At 41.8% G+C, this 27,240-nt stretch overlaps 1 protein-coding gene and 1 long non-coding RNA gene across 3 annotated transcripts in view; one reads left to right on the top strand and one right to left on the bottom strand.

Annotated features, from left to right (window-relative positions):
- The window catches only part of FRS2 (fibroblast growth factor receptor substrate 2), a 41,095-nt gene extending 19,041 nt beyond the window's left edge, over positions 1-22,054 (bottom strand). The window contains exon 1 of one of the 2 annotated variants that reach the window (XM_083399837.1): positions 21,650-22,054. The gene's annotated coding sequence lies outside the window, so the exon portion shown is untranslated. Of the gene's footprint in view, positions 1-6,086; positions 6,225-21,649 lie in introns of those variants that run through there. The other variant, XM_083399838.1, reaches the window with a different exon arrangement.
- Positions 22,055-22,786: 732 nt separating this feature from the next.
- Positions 22,787-27,188, top strand: LOC310658314. Its single transcript, XR_014502220.1, has 2 exons — positions 22,787-22,885; positions 24,571-27,188. It is a non-coding gene; the product is annotated as an uncharacterized lncRNA (long non-coding RNA).
- Positions 27,189-27,240: the final 52 nt, after the last annotated feature.

Genomic DNA, 27,240 nt, shown 5'->3' with positions numbered 1-27,240 from the left:
ACTGTTGCCTAGTCTTTTCCTGAAGCAAAGATCTTTCAGCTTCTTGCTTTCTCCTAGTATTTGTTCCCACTATCTTCTGAAAGTCAGCCTCTTACTATGCTTGTTCTGTATGTTGCTATCTTAGAAGAACTACGTCTTCAAAGAATATACTACACATTGGTGCAGTATTATGTAGAAGTTCTTGTTCAAATGTGCAACTAGAGAACATCTCAGATGAGTCTCACATATAGCACTTGCAGTCACCACGTTGCAAAAGCAAATCAGGTCTGGTAAGTGACAGGAAACCATTGGTATGCCATCTTGGGCTCCATGGTGGAAGAAATGTGAGGCATAAATGTAAGAAAATAAATATTTAACCTCCCCCACCCCCGTAAAAGGTCCTAATATGTACATTCTTTCCCATTAACACAACACAAGGTGGTAATGACATAACAGGTCTACTTCTCTCAGAAGCAGAATATAATGCACACACTTTAAAAAGAACAAATGCACCGACTACACATTAACTTGCGTTGCAATATTACAAATATTCATTCTGTCAACACTACATATTTGGGGTGGGGCAAAAATATGATTCCATTAAATGAAAGCCTTTTGATAACTAAAAAAAATGGGTTAACATTGTGCAAATCCAGTGTATGATCCAAAGCAATGGATTCAAATTTCAAGAAAGGAGATTCCAACTAAACATTTGGAAGAACTTTCTGACGGTAAGAGCTGATCGAGCATAGAACGGGCTATCTCAGAAAGTGGTGGACTCTGGCTCTTTCAATATTTTAGAACAGAGGTTGGATGGCCATCTGTCAAATATTCTTTAGCTGTGATTCCTCCATTGCAATGACTGGGCTATAGATGACCCTTGGGGTCCCTTCCAACTCTGCAATTCTGTGATTCTCAGGTTCCTTTGATGCTATCCTCCAAAAGAGATGAAAATATGTGTTGTGGTCACCAACAGTGGTTTACCAAAGCTCCATTCAACATTTTTGTTTCTGCTTCAGTGTCAAGTACTAAGCCCCACCCTTCATTTGTGCAATCTAGTCTGTTTCTATTTAAACAGATACTTGGGTCAGTTCTTTTCATGTTACGTAAATTAAAATCAAGTACTTCAGCTAAGGCTGTAGTAAACATAAATTAATTCAGCACAGATGGACCAAATTATCAAGATCAGAACCTGGCTCTTATTATGCAGCCACTGTTATAAGAAGGGGTTTTTTTTCACTCAAAAAGCTGTTTAATTATGTGCATTAAATAAAGCATTACTGTTTTCTAAAGTAAACATTCCCACTGGGCATTCCTTTCATCTTGCATAATTATATTGCATTGGGAAGACTCCATTTGTGTTCTGTAAGTTTACACACAGCTATTATTGCTTTTTTATACAGCTCACACATCTGATCCACAACTCTAGAGCAGTGTTTCCCAACTGGGGGGCCATATGGCCCCCTGAGGGGAGCAGAATAATCCAAGGGGGCCACAGGTGAACATTATGTAAATGGGTGGGGGGCACAGCAGGAGGCTAGGCGGTCGCAGAGGGAAGTGAGAAGAAAAGAAAAAATATTTTTTTAAAAAGAAATCCTGATTGGCTGGCTATCTGCTTGGCCAATCACAAGCAGGTAAGGGGGCATCCCACCAAGAGGCAGCCTGCCTTTTCTTTTTGCCACCTGCATTTTCTTGGAGCAGTCCTGGTTTGTTTCCAGCAAGAGAGGGTGATTGCTGAGGCTCCCATTTTGCCCACTGCTTGTAGCTGCCACCAGCGCTGGGCCGGGTGGCAGCCTGGGCCTGACTCTGCAAGGCGCGGGGTGTAATCCACCCCAGCGCCTAGCAGATCAGGGCCTCCAGATGTTGCCAAGGGGAACAGCAAAGAACCTGCACAAGCAACACTGACACCAAACCCTACATATAGTAAGTAAAATAGAAACATCTCCACCCAACCCCCCCATCTCCCCCCACCTCTTTCTACGAGTAGGATGGGGGGGCACAGGAAGGAAACATTTGGAAGGGAGCCATGGTCAGAAAAAAATGGGAAACACTGCTCTAGAGCACAGTCTTTCAAAACATCACAAACAGAAAAATATCTATGTCTCCTTTCTTTGTCACCAGAGTCTTCTTAAGGGACTCACAAGAGGGTCCCATTTTCACTGCCAAACCTTACTTAAAGGTTTGGTGAAACAAACCGTTCAGCTTTATCTGTTGCAGAGCACACATAAATTATAGAGTAACAATATGGGCAATAGTTACCATGGATTTAAAAAGCAAATGTTGCTTAATGTGAGTCAGCCATTCAAAGAATATGCCTATGAAGTTTATCCTACGATAGGGTGCAAATATATTAGTCTGATCCTTGGATAATCAAGTCTTAACTTTGAGTAATTCCTAGCTTCATTGTTGCCTACTACAAATGCGGGGCAACAATATTTAGCTGTAATTGAAGAAAAGGCTGTGATTATTTATTTTGATAAACCTAAGCACAGATGATGGTAGAGAGCTGGCAACTGAATGATTGGTTCCATTATACTGGTATAGGAAGGTATCCATTTTAAAATGCTGGACCCTAAATGGCAGTTCTGCAAACAAAATGCCTTTTTTTCTTTTAGAAATATATATGGAGTGCCATCCTATTCACTCAGAACAAAAATAATTTGCATCGTTATTGGAGGAAACAAATATCCAGTGGCTAAAAAGGGAGAAACAAATCATGGGCATACTTCCTGGTTGTAGTCACTGAAACTAGGGATACCTAAACTAACAGAAGTGCCTGATTTAAAGAAACCTGCTGTCTTAAGCCAACTACATCTCACTAGATCAAAATCTAGCAGACAAGCAGTTAATCACCAATGCACTGAATACTGATTTTAAAGATTGTTTTGTTTCTCAGAGAGGGCCTGGCTCTTCAACCAAGACTTCCTCTTGTGGCTTATTTTGAGAGAAACAAGCCAGCATTCTAGCTTGTTTCACTCTGCCTTGGGAAAAGGAAGACCAGGGCAAGAGCAATTTGTCCAGCAGCACCCTTGGTCATTCATGGCAAGCCATAGTTTGGCTTCCTGTAACATGTAAACCAAGCCACTTTTTCATCCAAAGGCTAAGAAGGAATGCAGGAATTGAAGAAACTTACAAAGATAGTATTGGATTTGCCAGTTTTTAAAGACCTTTTTTTAACTAGAAGAACTAGCAAAAACAAACAAGCACACACCACTTTAGTCAGTCTAAAGTTTTAATATACAATAAATGACTATTATAATTTTCTTGTACCAGAATACAAAGGAGATGCTTAAACGTACAATGAATAAACTGAGAGAAGTCAACAAAATAAGGTATTTACTAAGATTCAGACTGAAGTGCCAAAGCTGCCTGTTTTCAGAACACGAAAGAGAGACTACATTCAGTTTCAAACTTTATGAACACATTCCTCAAATACCAGTAATATTAAAGGTCTCAGAAGAGGCAAGACCTTTTCCCCCAACCTTAACATCACAGTTTAATCCTTGGAACAGCTGATTAAAAAATGCCTGTAGTTTAGTTGAACTTGTCAGTTTGAGGAGAAAATCCAACATTCTGAAGGATAAAAGCTGAAATCGTGAAACAGCTTTTACACTATTGATAAGTCTGAAACTTTTAGAAATCTCACTTCATGTTTGCTCCTTCAAATTCTAACATTTCTGCTGCAAGAACATACAGTAATTCTTAAAATGGTTATTTAACTCATTTTCACAAGGCCTGCACCATTTCATCATTTGAAATATTCCTTTGGTTAATATGGGTTACAAACTTCTGATTAGAATCACGGAATTGTAGAGTTGGAAGGGACCATAAGGATCATCTAGTCCAACCCCTCACAGTGTCCTTTCATATTGTCCAGCTTGAGTGCTAATATTTACAGGAGAACCCCTGTTAGGGTCTCCTACCCGATAAGATCGCTATGGTGGGGACTCATGGGTGGGCTTTATGGGTGTGATCCCACGCCTCTGCAATGACATTCCCTCTAAACCATGTCGTATCATGACATTGTTCTCATTTTATCATCGGGTGAATACACCGGCAGGGGGAGGGGGGCTTTGAGAGAAGGTTCGGCTATTGCCATTTGGTTTGTATGTAATTTATGTTGGCTTGTTTTAATATAGTCGATTGATTTTAGTTTTAATTTTGTGCATTTCCACCCTTGGACCTGCAGGTGAAGGGTGGTCTATAAATATGTTAGATGATAGATAGATAACTGCCTAGTTTATCTTTTTATCTCTATCTTTTGAATATATCATTTAGAAATAAAATAATTTAGGTAACAAAAAAGCCAGTAATATAAAAAATCCATATGACTAAATCTGCAGTTCCTTTTGAGATAAGTGTTATCTGAGGATGGATTTGAATGTTCCTTGTCCCTGGGAAAGCCAAGTCATCAAAATCCAGAGGTTGGAAGTATCAATTATCTCTGCAGTTACAAACTGCGTGTCACATACAGCAGTGAGTCGCTCATCACTATTCCTCAAAATCACAAATGTACTGTTTTTCATAGTACACTCCAAGTGCTTTGGCTCCTACGAAAATGAAGTAATTGGAAGCCTCACACAAGCTTCAACAGAAATGTAAATTGCTACACACCGCCCACATAGCTTTGAGTGCTTGAGTGTGTGTGATTAGGAGGGCTGATGCATGATCACACCAAATTCCTTCCCTTAACTCACAGATCAAAAACTTGCCCTCTCAGCTACATTCTTCTTTAAACAGTCACTGTTACCCTGGTAACCCTATGCTGCTGACACAGGCAGCTGGTCCATTTAAAGTCAGCCCTAGCTGGCAACCAAAATGTTTGTTCAACCAGTTGGGAATAGTTTCTCTCAATTCCAGAGAAGTTGCTGCTTTGTACTTTTCAACGCCACCCCCATTTAAATGTTTTCATTTTGACACTTTTTTTAAAATATAAACTTAAACTACTCTGATTATTTATACACTTTTTTTATTCTTAGAAATACAAACTTACTGCAAAGCTTTAAAAACATATGCTCAAATATAAGAGGGAAGGAGAAGGGAACCCATTTTAATTTTTTTAAGTACACATAGCAAAAGCAATCAGATTCTTTTGTCTTCCGCATAAATCTATAGTACAGATTGCTGTAAATATGAATGGAAGCCTTCTGCAAAAAATTATCTGAGTTCAAACCCCGTTTCATGAATTTCTGATAGCCAAAAATTGTATTTTTCCTGAATCAAGATTATAGAAACACATTTCAGTTACTTTGTAAGTTATCTCATAGAATACAATTTGTCTGCTTTGACTTTTACTGCTAAAAAGAAGGGGGAAATGCAGTCCAGATACTGAGGTCCTTTCTTAATAAAGATAGGAATGAAATTACAAATCCTCCAACTGTCCCTGCCAGACAAATACAGATAATGAGCCAACTTTATTTCAAGTGCTCAAAGATGTCCAGTTCTGCCCAGTCACCCTCCCAGTTTTTACTGCACTCTAGGCTTTACTTGATTAGGTAAAAATAATTTCTTTTGCTAACCACTTAATTTTATTGCTGAGATAATGAAAAGGTACAAGGCCATAGCATGGACTAACACCCCACGGCTCTGAAAAGAAGGATGGCCAACTTCTTATGTCTGTGAAGATCTCTCCATTAACAGTGGTAGAAACACTGGAGAAGATTTTAACAGGATTTTATGAGGTTAATATCAACTAAGCACTTGTGCGCCACCTGGAAAGCACACAATACAAATGCAAAGAACTTTACAACCTACAAGTAGGCATTGCCAAAGCATTCTGCTTTCTATTTACATACTTTTTTTGAATATGAAACGTCTTAAGAGTATTTGAGGGGGGGGGGAACCTTCCCACACCTATCAAGAGGTAATCTTTATGCTGAGAGTTCTTATACTTTACAGTGCTAGCATACTAATCTTGACTGTCAAAGCAACCAATAATGAAAGCAAACAAGCAATAATCTCTATTGGGTGTGACTGAAACATGTAAACATCGGTACTGAGTCAAACAGGGTTTATTACTATTGCAGTACACAGAAAGAAGTAGTAGTAGCAGACTTAAAATTGGGCCTTATGCCATTTACAATAATGCACACACAAAAGCCAGTCACCTGTTTTTTCTTGTCTCCTGTTCCTAAATCTGGCTGTACATCAGGGAGATCCTCTCCTTCCATTCTGGCAACCATGCCATATCCAATTCAAATCATTCTTACTTGCTTTTCTTATTAGTTTACTGGCAGTCAATACATTTTTCTGTATCAAAAAATTAAATACACAAACTGTTCAGGGAAAAGTAAATGCAAGGACAGAATACGTGTCATTATGTTCCACTGTCCATTGCATTTCTCTTGCAATTGAAAATGCTTTCATGCTGCATACAGAGTTGTCTTAGGACATTGACACCTCAAGATAAAAGTAGTTGCCTGGTAGGGAGGGGAATATTTCTTGTTTGGATACTTCTAGAATCCAAAGAGATATTTAAGCTTATGCTCTGTTGAACTGGATAGGAGGACCGGTGTGTCATCTAACAACAGTGTAAGATTCACAGAATTGGAAGCAGTTCTTTATTTTCACTGCTGGTGCCAGAATCCTCTCCTTGACAGAAATAGCATGCCAAAAGTACTTATTAAGGAGTAAGATAATCCAAGTTAGTTCCCATACGAATATTTTCTTGTAACCCCAAATTTGGGGTATTGTTGGCCAAAAGCAGCCTCTACAGAAACTAGTGAGTTAACCTTGTTGGACTGTGATGACACAAAAGCAGCTCCAACATGCTATCCTACCGCTTGTCCAGCACCTAGTACTACTTGGGAGAGACAAGGGGACGCTTCAAATACCTTGTAGACCTCCAATAAGCTTTCTTTCCCTGTCTAGCCACAAAAGCATGCTAATCTTTGTTGTTTACATACAAAGCGGAATTCTGCCGGACACCCCTAGTTCTACAGAAAAAGGTCCTTTCTAATATCCCATCTGTGCAATTTCAAATCCTTTAAACAGGACACTGTGAAGGAACACTCACAGACTTATGAACCCAGCTCCTGACAGTAATAAAATCATAGAGTTGTAAGGGACCCAAGGGTCATCTACTCCAACCCCCTGCAATGCATCCTCCTCTATATAGGTAAAGGTAAAGGGACCCCTGACCATTAGGTCCACTTGTGGCCAACTCTGGGGTTGCGGCGCTCATCTCGTCTTATTGGCCAAGGGAGCCGACGTACAGCTTCCGGGTCATGTGGCCAGAATGACTAAGCCGCTTCTGGCGAACCAGAGCAGCGCACAGAAATGTCGTTTACCTTCCCGCCAGAGCGGTACCTATTTATCTACTTGCACTTTGATGTGCTTTCAAACTGCTAGATTGGCAGGAGCAGGGACTGAGCAAGGGGAGCTCACCCCGTCGCGGGGATTCGAACTGCTGACCTTCGGCAAGTGCTAGGCTCTGTGGTTTAACCCACAGCGCCACCAGAGTCCTACTCCAATTAGAGATCAAGAAAATTTGTGTTTGCCACCCGCTTTATGCCTCCCTGAAGGGAGAGACAGGGCACCTTCAGTGCCTCTGAAGTCCAGTGCGACTGAGTTTGAGCTGAAATGGGTAGACATGGAGGAACGCTTGATATGACTGCAGCAAGCAACTTTTCTTTATTATCTCCACTCTATAGCTGCCTTTCTACATATAGCACCCAAGGTGGCTAATGGTAATAATAAAACTACAGTAAGTTCATTTTATAGTTAGTAGAGACCACAAATCAAAGCCACATCACACATAATAAGATGAGCTGTAAAACCTATTAAGGCAAGCTGCAAATTAAGAAGTCAAGTCAACTGAACCGGCCTGTCTAGGTTGCTTTTTTAAGTCTTTGTCAAGACAGTGGAAGGGCATCTGAAATTGGCTAAGCAGCCTTCCTAGGGAAGGACTTCCAAGCTTTGGGCACAGCCACCGAAAAGGCCCCAAGCCCTATTCACTAGGAGGTACTGTACATAATTACCAAAGACCTGGTTTTGCTCCCATGGTTCAAAGACAGCCATTGCCGCCATAAATGTCTCAATCTGTAATGGTCAGGAAAAGTGGGAGGGTGGGAAAATTGATGTTCACACTTGCCATAACACTTGCCACATCTCTGAGAAAAAACAGCATCTAGGCTCCAAGGGGAATGGAGTGTGTAGTTAAAAGGTATGAAGTCTGCCTATCAGCTGAGTGAATTACTCACCAGCAAGCAGTGCTTAGCTCCAACAATGAGAATGGAATACGTTCTGGAGAGGTAGAAAACTAACTGGCAACTCCCCTAAGGCAAGTTCTCACCCAACTGTCTTAATAATGGTTCAATTTGCTTGTGGTTTCCAAGATTGCCACCTGGTGAATCTTTAGGAAGCCAATTTTCAAATTATTAATGCTAGTGCAACAAAGTGGAGAATATACCAATAATTCATCTGAAAGGCATCGCTTTTAATATTAAGATAAACTTGCTATACTTTTTAAAAAATTGATCATTTAGGGAATAGCAGCAATGCCATGAACTCAACATCAAATCAGCTATACTGTATATGGAAATGCTGGTAAGTCTGCCTCTTAACAGGTATTAAGGAAGCTGTTGTTCTGAATGTTTCATGAAACAATCATTTTATTCTTTCTTACTACTGATTTTTGTACACTGCTATGGGAGTCTTCTCTGCTAATGAGCCGGGTATAAATGCTTCAGATAAATACAATCTATTTTTATGCAATACAAAAGTTCACAAGAAAGAAAGAAAGAAAGAAAGAAAGAAAGAAAGAAAGAAAGAAAGGAAGGAAGGAAGGAAGGATGGATGTTCATGTCTGAAAAATAACCAGAGTGGAGTACACAAGGTTTTAAACAGAACTTAAGATTGATCCCTTGCAATTTACTTTAGGTGAAAACTTTGCATCATTATTCCTAAACACATGACACAAAGTCAATCTGTTGAAACTAGTGGAACAAACTTCCACATACTGGGGGAGGTGGATTACAGTATTAGTAATTCCACACTGTACAAGCCTTTAGATCAGAGCTGGAAGAATGTTTCAGATTCTTAGACATGAGCCTCAGATTAAGGACTATTTCTGCACGTAAACACGTTTGAAGCTAATATTTATTAGGTATAATGTACTTTAAGAGTCTTACTAGGCTGTTCCTGGCCCAGAGCTAGCTATGCTTTTGAATAGCCTTACTCTTTTTTACTTCCAGCCACTAGTAATGTTCCACATATTGCAGAATGATACTTTGAAATTTCAACTCTTTCAAGGCAAGCAGGCAAAGGTGGAAAGAGGCCATTAAGTTGCTGATCCAGAAATGCTACTAAACCCTCAGCCTAGTGTAGGGGTTCCCAAACTGTGGTCGGCAGGCCACCAGTGATCCATGGGCTTCATTCAGGTGGCCCACAACATCTCTGTTAATAATTTGATACAATAGAAGAAATTAAAGAAGCAAGAAAATACAATAAAAGCATACAGCATCTAGCAAAATGCACCGTAATTGCTACAGCAGGCAGAAATATCATTAAATGATCCACGAAAACCCTTAGCAATTTTCAAGTGGTCCATGGAGGGGAAGTTTGAGAACTACTAGTCTAGACTCTAGTATGTATAGCCTGCTGAGGAATCAGGCAACAGAACTAAAACAGTTGTGGTGTTATTGTGTGATGCAAGAACATTAGAAAAAGTCTGCTGTTGGACTTGTCTTAAAGCATTGCAATATCTAAACAGCAATTCTCTACACATGGCAGGACAGTGGGCTTTTGCACCTCCAATATCCTATGCAATTGAGAAGTAACATGTAGTCACTATGCCCCACTGGACATCATGTCACATCATGTCAAGTTAGAAAACTTATTCTCTTGTAGCTTGTTTGTTTTCAAACTTTCACCACTTTATTTTGAGTCAACTACAGTCCATCAGTCAACTAAGGCACAGTTCTTTTCCATATCAACAGTCCAAATTTCTTCTCACTCTGATCTTCTACATTTCATGAACACACACTTCATATACTGATTTCCAGCTTCCACCTATCCTTAAAGAGAAATACAGAAAAAAATTCCACCTTTGTCATTCATAGCTGACGCAGACTGATACGAGGCTGTCTGCAAACAATAATTAGGAGCAAAATCCCAAAACCTCCAACTCTGGCCCCAGCGCATACTATCTTCCATGGAAATTCACCTTGCATCATTTCTAATTACTTATTCACTTGCTTTCTCAGTCACATTAACTATACAACTAGCGTATACGATACACCCACACCTCTACGGAGTACAGGGGTCTTTCTTTGGCTTATCTCTTTAAGCCACTGGTCATGCCAGGTGTGCAAAAGGTTAACTCTGTAACAGACATGCAAGAAACAATTTGTTTTGTACAAACAGTACTCTTAGGGTACATCCAGTGAAGACAATTATGCACTATGCACTTAAAAAAAAAAAAAGAATCTCCACACCAAGAAAAAAATGAACTAGGCATTCACTCTTAATGTTGCACTTCTCCTGCATGTGTGCAATTTGCTAAATTCCTATTCTGCATTACTTCTACAAATTTATGGTTTGGGATTTTTTTGTCTGTGCTACACATCTTTCATGATAAGGAGATGGTGTTAAGAGCAAGGGTGCTAACAATTGTGCAAAACAGTAATAAGTAACTTTGCATGGCACACAAGCTCACCCACCTAGCCCATTTAGGAGCAACGTAGCTTGTCACAAACAGCATCTGCAAGTGTTCAGATATCTCTAAAATCAGGAGGAGGAGTCTTTTTAAAGATGAGATTCTCAGGACTGTGAATACACTGACATGAAGAAGACAAAGAGCTGTGCAGTTACTGTGAAGGTTGATAAACTTGTCTCTCATTGAGATTTTTCATATTAATGTAATGTACAGTATCTGTTTTGTAGGAAACCACGGCAAAGTCAAAATCATCATCCTCTGCAAACCCCTTTGAGAATGTGCTATTCAAACTAGCTTAGACGTTTACATATTGGGCTTGCCGATCAGAAGGTTGGTGGTTTGAATCCCCGCGACGGGGTGAGCTCCCGTTGCTCAGTCCCTGATCCTGCCAACCTAGCAGTTCAAAAGCACACACAAAAATGCAAGTAGATAAATAGGTACTGCTCTGGCAAGAAGGTAAACGGCGTTTCCGTGTGCTTATCTGGTTTCAGTGTTCCGTTGCACCAGAAGCAGCTTGGTCATGCTGGTCACATGACCTGGAAAAACTGTCTGCGGACAAATGCTGGCTCTTTCGGCCTATAAAGCGAGATGAGCGCCGCAGCCCCAGAGTCGTGTGCGACTGGACTTAACTGTCAGGGGTCCTTTACCTTTTTACAGATTATTCATTTTGAATTATAAAACATAGTCCCTCTCCTCCCCAAGGTAAATTTGAATTGGTGGGGGTGGGGGGCTTAAAAGACAGAGGGCAGTATCCAAGTAGTTCTGTTACCACAAGAAGAACTTCCTTCCCCCTCCATCTCCCCATGTGCCTGCCACACTCTCACCAAATCTGCTCCAAAGGTTTGGGAGAACCCCAATAACATATTTAGGGGATGTACAGGGAAAAGAAGTTCCACTGCATAGCCAGAAGTCCCTACACTAATGGAAGCATTTCATTGGATACTTCGCATATCTTCCACTTGCTGAAATAAAAAGGTCTTGTTGTGCTGCCTGAAATATATTCAGGGCCAATGATTAAGAGTTGCAGAATGGGCTGGAAAAAGGGATAATGGAACAGATTTGACCAAATGAAACTTAAGTAGAGAAGCTTAGAGGGCAAAGCCATAGTGCTAGCCATCATCACTCAGTGCCAACCAGACTATTTGTTATGGTACTGCTGTCAAAATTGGAAATGGTTACATTAATTATTACTAGTTAATACTATTATTCTTTATATGATTTTTTACCCACCCTTCACCATGATGTGCCAGGGCAAGTTACAACAATTTAATTTAAGCAAACCTCACCCTTATTGAAATACAACACAATAAAGCCAATAAAGTTAGCTAAGGATCACTGGACTGTCAATATTTCAGTCCCGAGCTGGAAAAATATTGTTCTCTTGCAATATTGTTCCCTTCTCCCATTCCCCCCCCCCACCAGAAATTTATTCAATGGGTTGGTATTTTTTTTCTTCAAAATATTCTTTGAGAATGGCAAAATTCATTATCAAAAATTAACTACCCATCAGCTGACACAGAATACCAGAAAAACAAAATAGCTCTGCAAGAGGTGTTCCAAGTTGCTCTGGGTTTCTGTTTGGAAAATAAAATGCAGAGTATAAATAGAAACTTAAAAACACTTTAAACAAAAACTTTAAAAACAAAGCTTTTATTTTGTTACATAAAACTTCTGAAGTATTTAGCAGTGTAACCTCAGATGGATTTTGTCAAAATAAATAACTACATAAACAAACAGTATGGTCCCTTGAACAGCCCACTCTCAGCTAAGATTCCTCAAAACATGTTTGGAACTGACTCAAATAAGGACATTTAAACAGGCAATTAATGAAGTCCATGCATATTATTCCAATAATATTCACACTGAGAGCAGGCTATTGTTCCTACTCAGACCTTATTGTTTAGGTTTTTCCATGGTTTAGTTTTTTCTCCTCCTAGGAACAAGTCAAACAAACCTAAAACCATTTGCAGCTACATCTTTTTAATTGGTGTAGTATACAACCTACTTTGGAAAAACATTTGGCACAGATGAACCTAAGTGCTTAGTTGCTCAAATACAGTCTCTTATTTATCCCTCCCCACTAGGAAAGCTTGATATTTTTCAGTACATAAAAGCTAACACTATTTTCAGCTCTTGGATTAAATCCAAGTTTTGACATTTTCAGTGACTAGCATTTGTACATATTTGTGATGGAAAAGCAAAACACAACCCTGATGAATCACACACATTTATTTAAGTAGTTGGTTAAAAGTGAAATATTTATTTTTTAAAAAGATTATATAATCCAAGGACTTCCATCCTAAAACATGCTTACTCAGAAGAGAACCCCATGTCTACATAGCTGGATCTACTAGAACAGGGATGTCCAACAGGTCAATCGGGATCGACTGGTCGATCCCTGGGAGCTTGCAGTCGATTGCTGGCTCATTTTCCTTTGCTTTTACCTAAGAGCACCTGGCTCAGATTTTTTTGTATGTTCTCTATTGTGTGTTTGTGAGTATTGGTATGATTATTTTTATCCTGACTTTCCATAGTTGTCCTCTCACCACCATTTTATTCCCACTACTATCCTAACATGTAACGTAAACCGAGAGAAAGTAAGGCAGGTCAGTCACTCATTAAATCTCTTGGTTAAGCAGGAATTTGAACTTGTGTCTTAATCATCTGAATTCCAGCAGTCTAAATATGCCACCACCCAGGCTGTGACTAGGTGAGTAATTCTCAGGTTAATCACAACAATAAGCCAACAAAGGCTTATTGTAACAAAGCTGTTATAGATGTTATTAAAAATAAACAATTAAGCTGAAGTCACAACAGGAAAAAGGGTAGTAAGTAAATGTTATAATTCCATGAGAAAAGTGAGCAATAATCATGGCTATGGGCTTTGACTTTTGCAAGATAAATGTGGCTACCTGCCACTAAACTAAGGTTGTTGTTTTTAATTTAAAAATAAATAAATCACTGTAGCATGTTTTTAATTTGTTACAGATTAGAATGATCTAGTAACTAACAGGGGACGCGGGTAGTGCTGTGGGTTAAACCACAGAGCCTAGGGCTTGCCGATCAGAAGGTCGGCGGTTCAAATCCCCGCGGCGGGGTGAGCTCCCGTCTTTCGGTCCCAGCTCCTGCCCACCTAGCAGTTCGAAAGCACCCCTAAGTGCAAGTAGATAAATAGGTACCGCTTTATAGCGGGAAGGTAAACGGCGTTTCCGTGTGCTGCGCTGGTGCTGGCTCGCCAGAGCAGCTTCGTCACACTGGCCACGTGATCCAGAAGTGTTTGCGGACAGCGCTGGCTCCCAGCCTCTTAAGTGAGATGAGCGCACAATCCTAGAGTCGGACACGACTGGCCCGTACGGGCAGAGGTACCTTTACTAATAACTAACAGATCAGTTACCGTAATCTAAAGCATATTATACATGTCAATAATTAAGAAAACTGATTAAGAAAATTGCCCTTCTCTGTAAATATCCTATTTAAAAATGGGAAAGAAAAGAGTGAGTACAGTCCAAATTTCTACTCTAGCTTGGAGAAGTCCCTCAAAACAAGGATCTGAAAATCTTAGGTAGTAGGTATCGGCAAATTGTAAACTTATACCTTAAAACATCCACTATGACTTCAAAAACTTTCACCTCACAAAAAACCTGAGCTAAGATCATTCTATGCAACAGGTTTCTGGATGTTACTTTGCAACTACATAACACACATATAAGCAATACATTACAATTGAAACTTATTCGCAACCGCACATACTCTTCTGCTTCCATCTTCCATCAAGAATGTTAACACAAAATCTATTGTCTACAACCGAGCTACATGTATGATACAACTCCATCTGCTCAGATTCATGAGACAGACTCTGATAGCTTACAGTTTAGACCTATCAAATGAAGTGAGAAAGCAGATCTATAAAGCCAGATGGGACCCAGCAATAATCTACTACTGCAGAGCCATAGAAGAAGAAAAAATACAGAACCTCAGTTGTTCTAACCTACTGCTCCCAGCTAAACCACTAAAATGTGTCAATGATCTACCGCCTATCCTGCAAAATGACACATCCCTCTCAAAGGTTTGGATGGTAGACCTGTACTTGATTACAGCCAGCCCACCAAGCCAGCCTAAAAAAACTACTTACCAGCAACAACAGGCCACATAACAGACACACAAATAAAGAGACCAAATTTGGCAACAAACTGAGATGCCAACTTTGTCCCCACATGTACTCAGGCAATGAGAATGTCAATCACAACATTATGTTAATCACTGGTGTATCTTCCAATGCCCTGCTGCATTCCTTCTTTATGCAAGAAAAATAAACGGACACAATCTGACATCAGAAATGGAAATATCCAAAAACCAGTAAGTGAACATTTCAACCCACCAAGACACTCTGAAACTGACCTTAAGGTGGCCATATTGAATTAAAAGAAAAAGGAAGACTGCAATGTGAAACCACCAAATTGCAACTCATCAGGCAATTCAATTTCATCAGTTCCGGCTTGAATTGAGATTATGATTTGTTATCACACTATATTTGTTAATAAACTTACCAACTCACCAGTAATGCCTGGTTAACTAGACAGGGTAACTATTTTTCCTTTGAGGACATCACCGTTTTCTATTCTCCCTGATCCCATCATCCTCTGAATTCACTCCTCTATATCCACCTTCCCCCATTTATATGTGTGCTTGCCAATTTAGGGTTACACTTGGCTACCATTCTGGAATCAGACTAAGAAAAGCTCCAATGCAGATCCACACATTTCTACTTTCTATGCTCACCATTGATGATGCTATTTGGCCACCTTTCTCCCAACCTCGGAGTGGTAGTGGAGGGGAATGATCTCAGCATGCTCAGAGCTTCAATATTAGGTGAAAGAACTGGAGCCAGAGCAACTCAGTCACACAGTGGCCAAAACATCAAGCTCCAGACCTTACAGAAAGGGAGGTCTGCTGCTGGGTTTATTTGGCTGCTGTTGGCCAAACAACAGCAATTGAAGGATTTTACATTTTTTTGGCTTTGCATCCAAAGCCAGCCAAAAACGGTGGAGCCCCGATAATATGAAATACAATTATATGACTAACATTTTCACAAGTAATAAAAACTGATGTTCCTTAAGTAGCTTTGACAGGCTCACACACCACCTTCTCAAGAAATGACCCATCCAGCTGCCTAGGCATGCCCCCCCCCCCAATTTGGCATCACTACTACTGATGTAGGAGCTTTTTCTCTCCCATCCACCAGCATATTTTTAAAATAAATAAATGAAAGCATTCAATGGATGGTAAAAAATGTTCGCTAGTTGCAAACACATAGTTCAGAGTGTTTGCAATTAGACAGGTATGAAAAATAAATTCTCTGCAATCCAATCTGTTTCACTTTCCTGTACCGCTAAACAAACAGCTTGCCACAGCTGCAAATGGCAGATATGGCCATTAAAGTAATGCAGCAAACACTAGATAATTTTTCTTTAAACATTTTTTATATAAAGCTCAATTTGGCATTTCTTAGAAAGAAGAGCCAATTTTTCTCTTGCCCTAATATTTCTACCGTCTGATATTTCTTCTTCCATCTCTGAAGTTGGCAAGAGATCACTGAATGACATCTCTGTCTTTACTGACTCAAAGTCAATAAATATTCCATGGCATTAGGTGCCCCGTAGAAACGGGGGGGGGGGGGATCCATTCCATTTGAAGTCTTTAAAGAGAAGTAACAAGAATAATTCATGCACTTAATGTCACATGTGCAGAGTAATACTATGTTCACATTACACTGAGTGGGACCAAAGATATGACAACCTCTATGCTAGCAGAGCAGCTGACTTGTTCAATGCATGCTCGTCCCAGGAACAGAGGGGGAAATATGCAACCAGGAAAAAAAACCTTAAAGATGCAGAGTTCCTGTAAACAGCATCCACCACTCAGGGACTCTGCTGACAACACCAACATGCCACCCATAAAGGCAACCAATGAACTCACAATGAGGAATACACACCCTGCACCACCAAACGCAATACAGTGGTGCCCCGCAAGACGAATGCCTCGCAAGACGGAAAACCCGCAAGACGAAAGGGTTTTCCGTTTGCAGAGGCGCTTCGCAGGACGAATTTCCCTATGGGCTTGCTTCGCAAGACGAAAAATGATGAAAAAATCTGAATTTTTTTTTTTTTTTGCTCCAAAACCCCTTATTTTGAATCGCTAAGGTGCTAAAAGCATTTTAGCAGCAAAACCGCTAATCCCCCACCCCTTAAAAAGCCGTTTTTAGCCCTTAAATCGCCAATAGCGCTAATAGCGCTACTCCGTCAATGGGCTTGCTTCGCAAGACGAAAAAACCGCAAGACGAAAAGACCCGCGGAACGGATTCTTTTCGTCTTGCGAGGCAAGCCCATAGGGAAATTCGTCCTGCGAAGTGCCAACAGCACACAGGAAGCATAGATCCTGCTATTGCAAGTTCCCAGGCAGCCCAAAAGATAGGAGCTCAAATGGAGTTACCCTTCTCACAAGTACTAATTTATGACACTTAAAGGAAGGAATAATAAATACAACACAGCACCCTCATAGCTCCCTGGAACAAGGGTTTAAGCTCCACCCAGGAAAAACAGGATTGTATCCAATGCAACACTGACTCAATGAAGCTCACACAAGGGGAATCCATCACTGCACCTCCACTGCAATCCATTGAAAAGCACCTATCAAATGTTGGGGCATTCCCAAGAAAAGACTGGGATGATGGCACAGAGGGCTGAAGCAGGGAGGATGAATGAGGACAATATGGTGGAGATACCCTACGCCACATCCTAGGTCTTAACTGAAGATCCACCGACCCTCAGGAGAAGCTTCTGATGGGTGAAGGGGTTGAAGGAGGGACAGGAGATGAGGAATTCCCCTTATGCTAGCATCCTTTACCAAATGCTGCACTGGATGCAACCCAATTGGTTGTGTCAAGTTCAAGGCAAAGACTTTCCCAGCAACAGAGCTAGGCAAAACACACATTTTTAATTGAAATTATCTACATAAAATATTATATTGACTATGAAGTAAAAATGCTTTAAATGATAAAAATTTAAAACACAAATATATATTGATCATGTTATTTTCCCCATGCTATCATTTATTAATTTTTATTAATGTAAACATGTAATTCCAAATGCACATGAGTATATTTATACCTTTACAACAACTAAAAACAAATAATAATACATATTTAAAAAGCTAATTGGGTCCAACTTAGGAAACAGAAGACTACATTAACATTGGATTAGCCTTCAACACAAACAATTTAAAAGCTCTTACCTCTTTGATTAGTTAATCATATTACATATGAAAATAACCTTTCTACAGGTGTGTAATGTGTATCAGCATAAACTTGCATTGACCTGGTTGTACAAGTTGTACACTGCCAGATGTTCATTCAGCATTCCAAGATTTTAGTGATTATCACTTAGATTATGCCACACCCCTGGCCTTGCCTTTTTTAAAAAAAAAAAAAATAATAACGCTGTCATTCTCGAAACAGAAGTCATCTGAAAAACTTACTTTAAAAAATTGTAACCAGCCTGAATTTTTTAATCAACTTTAGAAAAAGTGCGTATTTAAGTTACACAGGCAGTTAATTATAAATAAGATCAAGTTACTTTAGAAATAAGAGTTCAACAGTTAAGGAACATGGATGCTTTCTGTACGCTCTGTACATAAGAACACAACAGTCCTACAGGATCAGACCAAAGGCCCTAGCCCAGCATCCTGTCCTCAGACTGGCCAACCAATTGCCCATGGGACACCTGCAAGTAGAATCTGAGCTCAACAGCACTTTTTTCACTAGCAATTCCCAGGAACTGGCATTCTGGGGCACACTGCCTATAACAGTGGCGGCAGAACATAGCCATCATGGCTAACAGCCACTGATAGCCTTATCCTCCATGTATTAATCTAATCCTCTTTCAAAGCCATCCAAGTTGGTGGCCATCAGTATCCTTTTGTGGAAGCAAATTCCATAGTTTGACTAAGCACTGTGTGAAGAAGTACTTTCTTTTGTCTGTCCTGAATCTACCAACCTGAATCTTCATTGGATCTCCATGAGTTCTAATATTTTCTCTGACTACTTTTCTCCACACAATGCATGATTTTCATAGAATCAGAGAGTTGTAGAGTTGGAAGAGACCTCGAGGGTATTTTGTCTAACCCCCTGCAATTAAATGTCTATCATGTCCCCTCTGACTTATCTTTTTTCTAAACTAAAATTCCAGAAATATTGTAACCTATCCTCATATGGGAGTTGCTCCATCCCCGGGATCATTTTGGCTGCCCTCTTCTGAACCTTTTCCAGCTCTGTTATAGCTTTCTGAGGTGAGGCAATCAGATCTGTAAACAGTATGCAAAGATTGACCACACCAAAGATATGTATAATGGCATTATGTTATCAATTTTCAATGCCCTTCCTAATGAACCCTAGCATGGAATTTGCACTTTCCACAGCTACTGCTCATTAAGTTCACATACATCTGCATCCAGCCATCCACTACAATCCCAAGGTTGAGAACATTTGAGTTCTTTAAGAACTTACAGGTGGATGCCATCCAGACCCAGTGATTTGGAAGTTTTTATTTTTGTCAATAAGAACTTTGTCTCATTGCACTGCTTTTTGCCACTGTTCCTCAGACTCCCTTTCTGTTACAGGGACCTGCCAAACTATCTTATGCTGTGAAGACAAGATGAAAATAAAATTCATTCAACTTCTCCACAACTTCCTTATCTTCCTTTAGCACACCTTTGAATCCTTTCTCATTAAAAGATTGAACCATCTCCATAGATGGTATCCTGCTATTTAGTGTTTAAGAGCATGATATTTGACCGCATTTGAACTTGTGCCTGCTGCCTTAAGAAATGCCTTTATGGTGCTCAGATGGCCGCTACAATAAGGATTCATATGATGACAGACTCTGCATATGTGACCAAGCACATCACACAATACTTGTCAATCGTTGTGCCTGTCTAGTTGGCCCTGCACATGGAATCAGCAGCATTTCACAAAAATCTACTTCGAAACTCCTGGCTTTCAACACCCTACCTAGCAATCTAAATTTTATTTCCAGGAACTCTCAACCACATTTCTCCATATCACTGGTGCCAACATGCACCATGACAACTGACCCTCCCCCAAATCCTATCTACCAGACTACCTAGGCAACAGACATCATCTGCAACCTTTATTCGAGACAGGCAAGTCACCCTGTTGTCTGCAACTCTACCACAAACCCAGCATCTATGTCAGGCATCCACTAAATAGATCCACTGGTCCTGATAGCTAAGGATCATGGGAGTTGTACGCCAAAACATCTGGGAGCCGCAGGTTGGGGGTGCCTGATCTATGTTCCCAATGATGGTCACCCACTACCAGGATCTTCCCCCCAATTGCAGATAAGTAGCTTCCTCAAAGAGACACCTGTCTTCCTCAAGATCCTCCCTGTCCATGACAGAAGGCAAGCTGTCATCGTAGGCATGGGACACACCTATCACATCCCCAAAGGGGACTCAACTAACACTGATGTGATTAAAGATTAAATTTATATTTCAAACATAAGAAAGAGTTTAACTTGTACCCGTCATTCCAATGTTCAGTATTGCATGGCTCTACTGAATTGTTATTGCATTCTTCCAAGCAAAAATTAAATAAATAAATAAATTCTACCCCAAATGTATCTCAGTGTGTCCCCAAACATGTTCATGTGTGTGGTGCCCCCCCAAAAAGCACTTAAGTATGCTTCCCTGTATCAGTTGTTATAAAAAATTCTAGGGAACACATTTTTTATCATAATATTTCTATTTGCTTGCGCAGAACAAAATACTACCAACACCAGGGATCATTTTTTGTCCTCATCTCCTTTTGGTTTTCAGAATGAAGTCTTTGTATGGGCATTTAAATCTGCTTCCCTAAATCCATGTTCTTCTCCTAACACTATACATTAGGTGAGACGGAAAAAAGGCCTATATTCTCAAAAGAAAATTCAGATTCAATTGGTATTCATTTCGTCCCATAAGTTTTTCATGCACAAAGAGGGGCGGGGGGGGGGGCCACACACACACCAAACTCTCTAGATGGTAACTAGCTAAAATGTGAAGGCATTGCTATATTTTATGCAAGTGACAACATTCTGGAAGAATACACTTCTACTTCTGCGTAAGTTTTGCCATGAAAAGGCAGGTGAAGATTTTCTTCCAGGTGAAAACAATATACATGCACTCACTGCTTTTCTACAGCCAGAACACACATAAGCAACTTTAACCACGGACAAACGGGAAGAAGTGAATGGTCTATGGAGGTTATTCTCCATCCCAGCTGGACAGGATCCAGGAACAAAGTGCCTCTTAACCAAAAAAACAGGAGAAAGAAGCTAGCTGACCCCTGAGACCTACACCTGGGAAAGAAACGCTTGGCGTCAGCACACCTCGACGGTCGCAGCCTCCAAGGCAAATCACCCCGTGTGATTACAGGACCATCCGAGCCCCGGGAGGTGCCCAGCCTTAAACCGCAGTCAGGGCGGCAGACTGTTTACACCAGTCCGCCGCCGCCACTTACTCACCCCACCAGAAGCGCTTCACGTTCTGCACACCAAGCACTTTCCCTCACTCACACACACACACTCCCTCCCTCCCTCAGGCACCCGCCGCCCTTCCCACCCCTCTGCCCCCTCTCCCGAGCCTTGTCCCGGTGTCTGCAAGAACCGCCGCCGCCTTCCCGCTTCTCTCCCTCGGGTTCTCCTCCTAACCACTGAGGGGGAATGGGCGGGTGTTTTTTTTTGGGGGGGGGAGGAAAGACACACACACACACACACAGCCCGCCCTCCCATTCTGCCGCCCCCCGCCGGCGAAAAAAGAAAGCGGCCCCCTCAGCCCGCCAAGCCAGGCCGAGGAAGCGAGCGGAGAAAGCGGAGGGAGCTCCCCGCAATGGAGGCGCCCGGCCCGGGGCAATGGGGGGGGGGAGCTGCCGCCGCCGCCGCGGCAGATTTCGGCGCTTACCTTCTTCATGAGGCCAAGGCACCTCCGGGTGGCCGAAGGGAGCAGCCCGGAGGAGTCCTTCGCTGCCTGGTCTCCAACCCCGAGAGCTGCCGTTTCCCGAGAGCGGCAGCCACAGGCCTCGCTCTGGGCCGGACTCTGCCCAGGACAACTTCCTAGGCCAAGCGGGCAACTCCTTCCGGAGCAAAGGAACAGAAGGGCTGAAGGGAGAAAGAGCGCGAGCGGGGGCGCGGAGGAGGGGCGGGGGGAGAGCGCCGGTCTCCCTCGGTGTGGGGCTCCTCGCCCTGCCCAGCGGGAGAGGGAAGGGGGAAGAAGAGAGGAGGTTGGCGGCGGCAGCAGCAACCGCCACCCACAGACCGCCTAGGCCTCGCCTTCGAGGGCGCCACCTTTCGCCGTTGCTATGCAACGCCTGCTTTGGGGATGGGGGGGGGTGGAAGGCGTTTTGCAAGCTCCTGGAAATCACAGCACCAGGAAAGGGGGGAGCGTTTTTTTTCAGGGCGGGGGGGGTCACTGTGAGCGCGACGGTTATCCCCTGATTTGCATGTCAACGAAATCGCCTCCTGAATAAATACGCTCGGGCTGCATTCCTATGCAATTCTCCCTTTTTGCTGAGGGAATTCAGTCAAGAGTCCTGCGCGGCTCCTTAAAAGAGCCTAGCTAGCGAGTTTTGTTATATCGTGGTTTTGAGTCCACGTAAGTTTATGGCATAATAAATGCGTTGGTCTTCTTACGTTCCACACGGCTCTCAGTTGGTTTTGCTGTAAGACTTACTACCACCATTGATTTCTTCTTTTTTCTTCTTCTTTTGAGCTGCCATGCATAGGGTTGCACTGCTAGGGTCACAATTGATAAAACAGTTTACATACAAGTGTACTGGTTTCTGTGGTTGATCTTTGCAGAATCCCTTCTCTCCAAGGGCATGGGGGTCAGTGCTTAGGAAGAAATGGGAGGCTGCATTTTTACCTTAGATTTTACTACAACAAGAATAATAAACAAAAACCACTGGAAACTGAAGAGATAATTTCAGCCACAGCAATAGACGTTATTTTGCATCTGATGAAATTGGTTCTAGGCAGAAAAAAAAACCCCACCAATAAGACTGCAATTCTTAAACTTCCAAGGGACAAAATTCCCTCCAACTCAGTGGGGCTTGCTTCCAATATAAGATTGTGCAGGAACATCTGTTAACCTTTGAGATGCTGCAATATACTCTTAACGCCAGATAAATGCTGGTGTGAGGTATTCTGATCATATTTCCTCCCTGCTGATTTAACACAGATTATCAATATGTTTAGGGGACGCGGGTGGCGCTGTGGGTTAAAGCCTCAGTGCCTAGGGCTTGCCGATCGAAAGGTCGGCGGTTCGAATCCCCGCGGTGGGGTGCGCTCCCGTCGTTCGGTCCCAGCGCCTGCCAACCTAGCAGTTCGAAAGCACTCCCGGGTGCAAGTAGATAAATAGGGACCGCTTACTAGCGGGAAGGTAAACTGTGTTTCCGTGTGCGGCTCTGGCTCGCCAGAGCAGCGATGTCACGCTGGCCACGTGACCCAGAAGTGTCTTCGGACAGCGCTGGCCCCCGGCCTCTTTGAGTGAGATGGGCGCACAACCCTAGAGTCTGTCAAGACTGGCCCGTACGGGCAGGGGTACCTTTACCTTTACCTTTATCAATATGTTTACCCTAGTCTTACCTTTAACACCCTAGTGGTGTCCAAACTTTTTTCAAAGAGGGCCAGATTTGATGAAGTGAAGAGGCTACCAAAGGGCCAACCAAAGTTGCTGAGCTTCTTTTAGAATTGAAGTTGTTGAGGGTTTTTTTAGGATTTTACCCCAGGAAATAAACTGCCGCAGGGGCCGGATTAAACCCACCAGTGGGCCGGATTAGGCCCCTGAAACAGGCTTTGGACATACCTGCCCTAAATGGTATGGGGCTAATAACCTTAAAGGCTTCCTGCTGCCATACCTAGAGATAAATTTTGACATGTAGGAGCTCATCATCATTGTTCCCATAGCTACACACTCCAAAGATAATGTAAAGATAACTACGTTGGATCATGAACAAATGCGTACATACGGTGTGTATTATATTGTATGTGTGTATGTTCATCATACCACAGAGCATGGATAATACCCATTTTATCAATAAATACCCATTGGCTAGTACCCATTTTATTAGAATCAACTGGCAGTCATATAGTAGTGAATTGCCAATGACTGGTAGAGCAGTAAGCAGGCTGGACTTTGGCTAGGAAGTCCTGGATTCCCATCTCTGATGAGCCATCAAGTTTGCTAGGTGACCTTGGGTCAGTCACTGCCTGAGCCTAGCCTAAGGGATCATGTGCCAAGCCGGAGCAATCCCCCAGCCCCCCAAGTATACAACATTGGTAAATACCATGTCAGCAGATGGTTATCGCTGCTGCTGTGACATTGCTCTCCTATGTTCCTGCTTTACTGCTTCCATATGAACCTGTTCAGGCACTATGTCAAGCAACGGAGGCCCTGCTGATTCCATCTACTCCTCTGAAGAAATAGTAGTGTCTATGCTCACCCCAAAGAGGCTCCCTGATCACTTTCCATGACTTTCAAATAATAGTTTGGGGCTTAATTTTTATCCGTTGTGGTTGATCTGTTACTCTGTGTTTTATATTTGATGCTTATTGATGGACTGATTTAAAGTCACGTATGGTAAATCACCTGGAGATTCATTGATAGAAAGGCAGGATATAACTATTTTAAATAAAACAAAATGACATAATTTTGAAAATAGTCATACTGGCACAATGTGCACAGTGAGCAAAACTAATCACAGTTAATACTGAATTTCACCAAAATGGATTGTTAACTTATTATTCAAACTAATACTGAATTTCATCTGAATTACTATCCAAATACTGAATTTCATCTGAATTACTATCCAAATTTATTTCCAGTTTTACCACTTGTGATGGCCTGGGACTCGGGCTCGGGCTCAGAACCAGAGGAATCTCAGTCCACACCGGATTCTTTGCCTCAGGCAGTGTCTGAACCAAGTCTGGGGCCTGATTCTGAAGAGCCCCAGTCTGCACAGATTCCCCTGCAACAAGCACCAGCTGGGCCGAGTCAGGGACCTGAGCCTGCCCTGGCTCCAGATTCAGGGATTACCTCGTTGCCTTCAGCTGGGCAATCACTTATAGCTGCTCCACTACCTGTTGGGTCAGGAAAGGCTGAGGTGACCTCTGGGTCTAGTACCCCACCAACATCTCCTGAGCTGAAGACTAAGGTCTGAGAGAAGCAGAGACCTGAGTACTCACAGGAGGAGTGCCCGCCTTCAGGCGAGACAGAGAGGTGAGTCACTGGGGGAACAGGACCGGCCCTTACCCGGACAAAGATAAAAGCCTGTCAGATCCCACTCCAGATTGCGGGAGCAACATTGCTGTTTGCCAGCACCTGCCTGGGAGCCTGTGTCTGACCTTGCCTGGTTTCCTGCTTCGTGTCCTGCCTTGGCCCTGTTGGACTGACTCCTCGTGGAACCTTTGGATTCATGACCGGACCTGGACCCCGTGGCTTGGGCTACCCCCAGGCCCAGCACACCACTATTAACTGCCCCAGTTATATTTATAAGATGTGTAAGTTGATCCTTTGTGTGTTGATTCCGAAGTATGCCCTACTGAATTTAATGGGGCCTAGTCCCAAGCGAGAGCACATAGGACTCCTACAGCTGTTACTTTATGCACACATTCATGGAAGAAAGTCTCCTGAATTCAGTGGGACGTGCCATTTTGTAAACATGCATTGGATATGGCTGCTGGTTTGTGCCTGTAATTATTATTTTGTATTATGTTATCTGTCCTATGCCTTCAAAGATTCCAGCAAAGCAATATTGGAGATGAAGAAATGTCCCACAATCTGGTTATGGAATTCTCTGGCACTCTCTGAATTTTGTCATATTGCTAGATCTCTGGTGCTTATATAACCTGAATCTTCTGAGAAAAGTCAAACCAATTGGCATGTGAAAGCTAATTTGTGCTATTAGACGCTTTTGTTCATTAAATGTTGTCTTGGTAGCTATATGCTTTCAACTGCCACATTGTTTTTCCCTACTCTATTTCATAAAGTGTATGAATAAAAACTACTGGGAAATAGCATTAGTAATATGATCAGATTTGAGTTACAAGCTCTGAGTGAATCTGAACTTAGAATACAGTTTATCTTTGTAGATCATGGCATAGGCATAAGATTGAGATAACTATAATATGACACTATATCCTCCATGATACCATCAAACAAGCTTCTATCCACCCGCTGAAAGGCATTCAGGAATACAGTATCCTGAGTTCACACACATCTGACTTAAGGATCAACACATGCTAATTTAGTTGTCAAGTGCAGGATAGTCAAACTCCTCAAAGTGATCCATCCCCTCAATGAAGGTGATTTGAAGGCAGGTCACAGACAGAGATGCCTAGGTTCAAATAATTGCTCCCTATCAAAGTTTTTCACCCTTTTGTTAAGCAGACAGGATGGCCAGTTTTAACCATTTGTCACTATTCTGAAAGGACTTATGGAAATTGTTGTTGTTGTTGTTTAGTCAATTAGCCGTGTCCGACTCTTTGTGACCCCATGGACCAGAGCATCTTCCACTGTCTCCCAGAGTTTCATCAAATTCATGTTGGTCGCTTCTATAACACTGCCCAACCACTTATTTCACAACCGTCTCCCCTTTCCACTGGCATGCCTTGGCAAAAAGGTATTTAAAAGCCTAGATTCAAAGGCTAGCTGGCTCTTATAGCTCCAACAGGGCAGCCCTTACTCAGTGCTCCCCAGCACTCAGCATACTTAGGCTTCGCTCTAAGGGCAGGTATACTCACCCCTCCTTCCACTAGTGTGGGTTTATTATGGCAAAAGTGTCATGCCCATGCTTCTGAAGGCCTTTAGAATAGTTAGGGAATCTTTTACTCTTTAATTAAGGTGTGTATGTATCGTAATTTGCTACCTGCTTAGACTGTAACTTTGCTGTCACGCCTATTTTCTATAATAAACCAAGCTTTCTTTCTTTTGTGGGTGAGCTTCTTGTGGGCATGAGGGTAAGGGTTAGCACACATCCATAACAAGCACACATCCTAACTCCAGCAAAAGATCCTAAAACCTCTCAGCAGTGTGTATACAAACATCCATGAGCGCTGGCTGTGCACGTGTGAGTCCAGGAACGCACGCGTAACAAAGCAACATATCAGATAGACGTTGCTCAGAGTTTTTATATTAGCACAATTTTTGTTATGCCAAAATTATTAAAATTAAATAGACATGTGAATTTATTATTTACCAAAATTACATATTTAGGAAACAATTAACTTCAGAATTTGTTGATAGGAATGTATTTAGTCTACCCGCAAGATTCTTAATACTTTTTAGTACAACTGGGACCATTATTCTATTTCATTGCACAGTGTTGGATAACCAGGAATTAGCTGTTGTTAACAAATAAAAATCTGTATATCATTTATTTCTATCTTGCTTAAGAGTTAATTTTCTAGTAGTTTTGTTAAAAATAAATAAAGCCACAACCAAATATCCTGCAAGAGGGTAGCCTTCTTAGGTCTTTTGTTCTGCATCCTGATTGT

Source organism: Podarcis tiliguerta (assembly GCF_965153285.1).
Source record: "Podarcis tiliguerta genome assembly, chromosome: 10".
NCBI lineage: Eukaryota > Metazoa > Chordata > Lepidosauria > Squamata > Lacertidae > Podarcis > Podarcis tiliguerta.
This window is presented reverse-complemented; position numbering and strand designations above follow the sequence as displayed.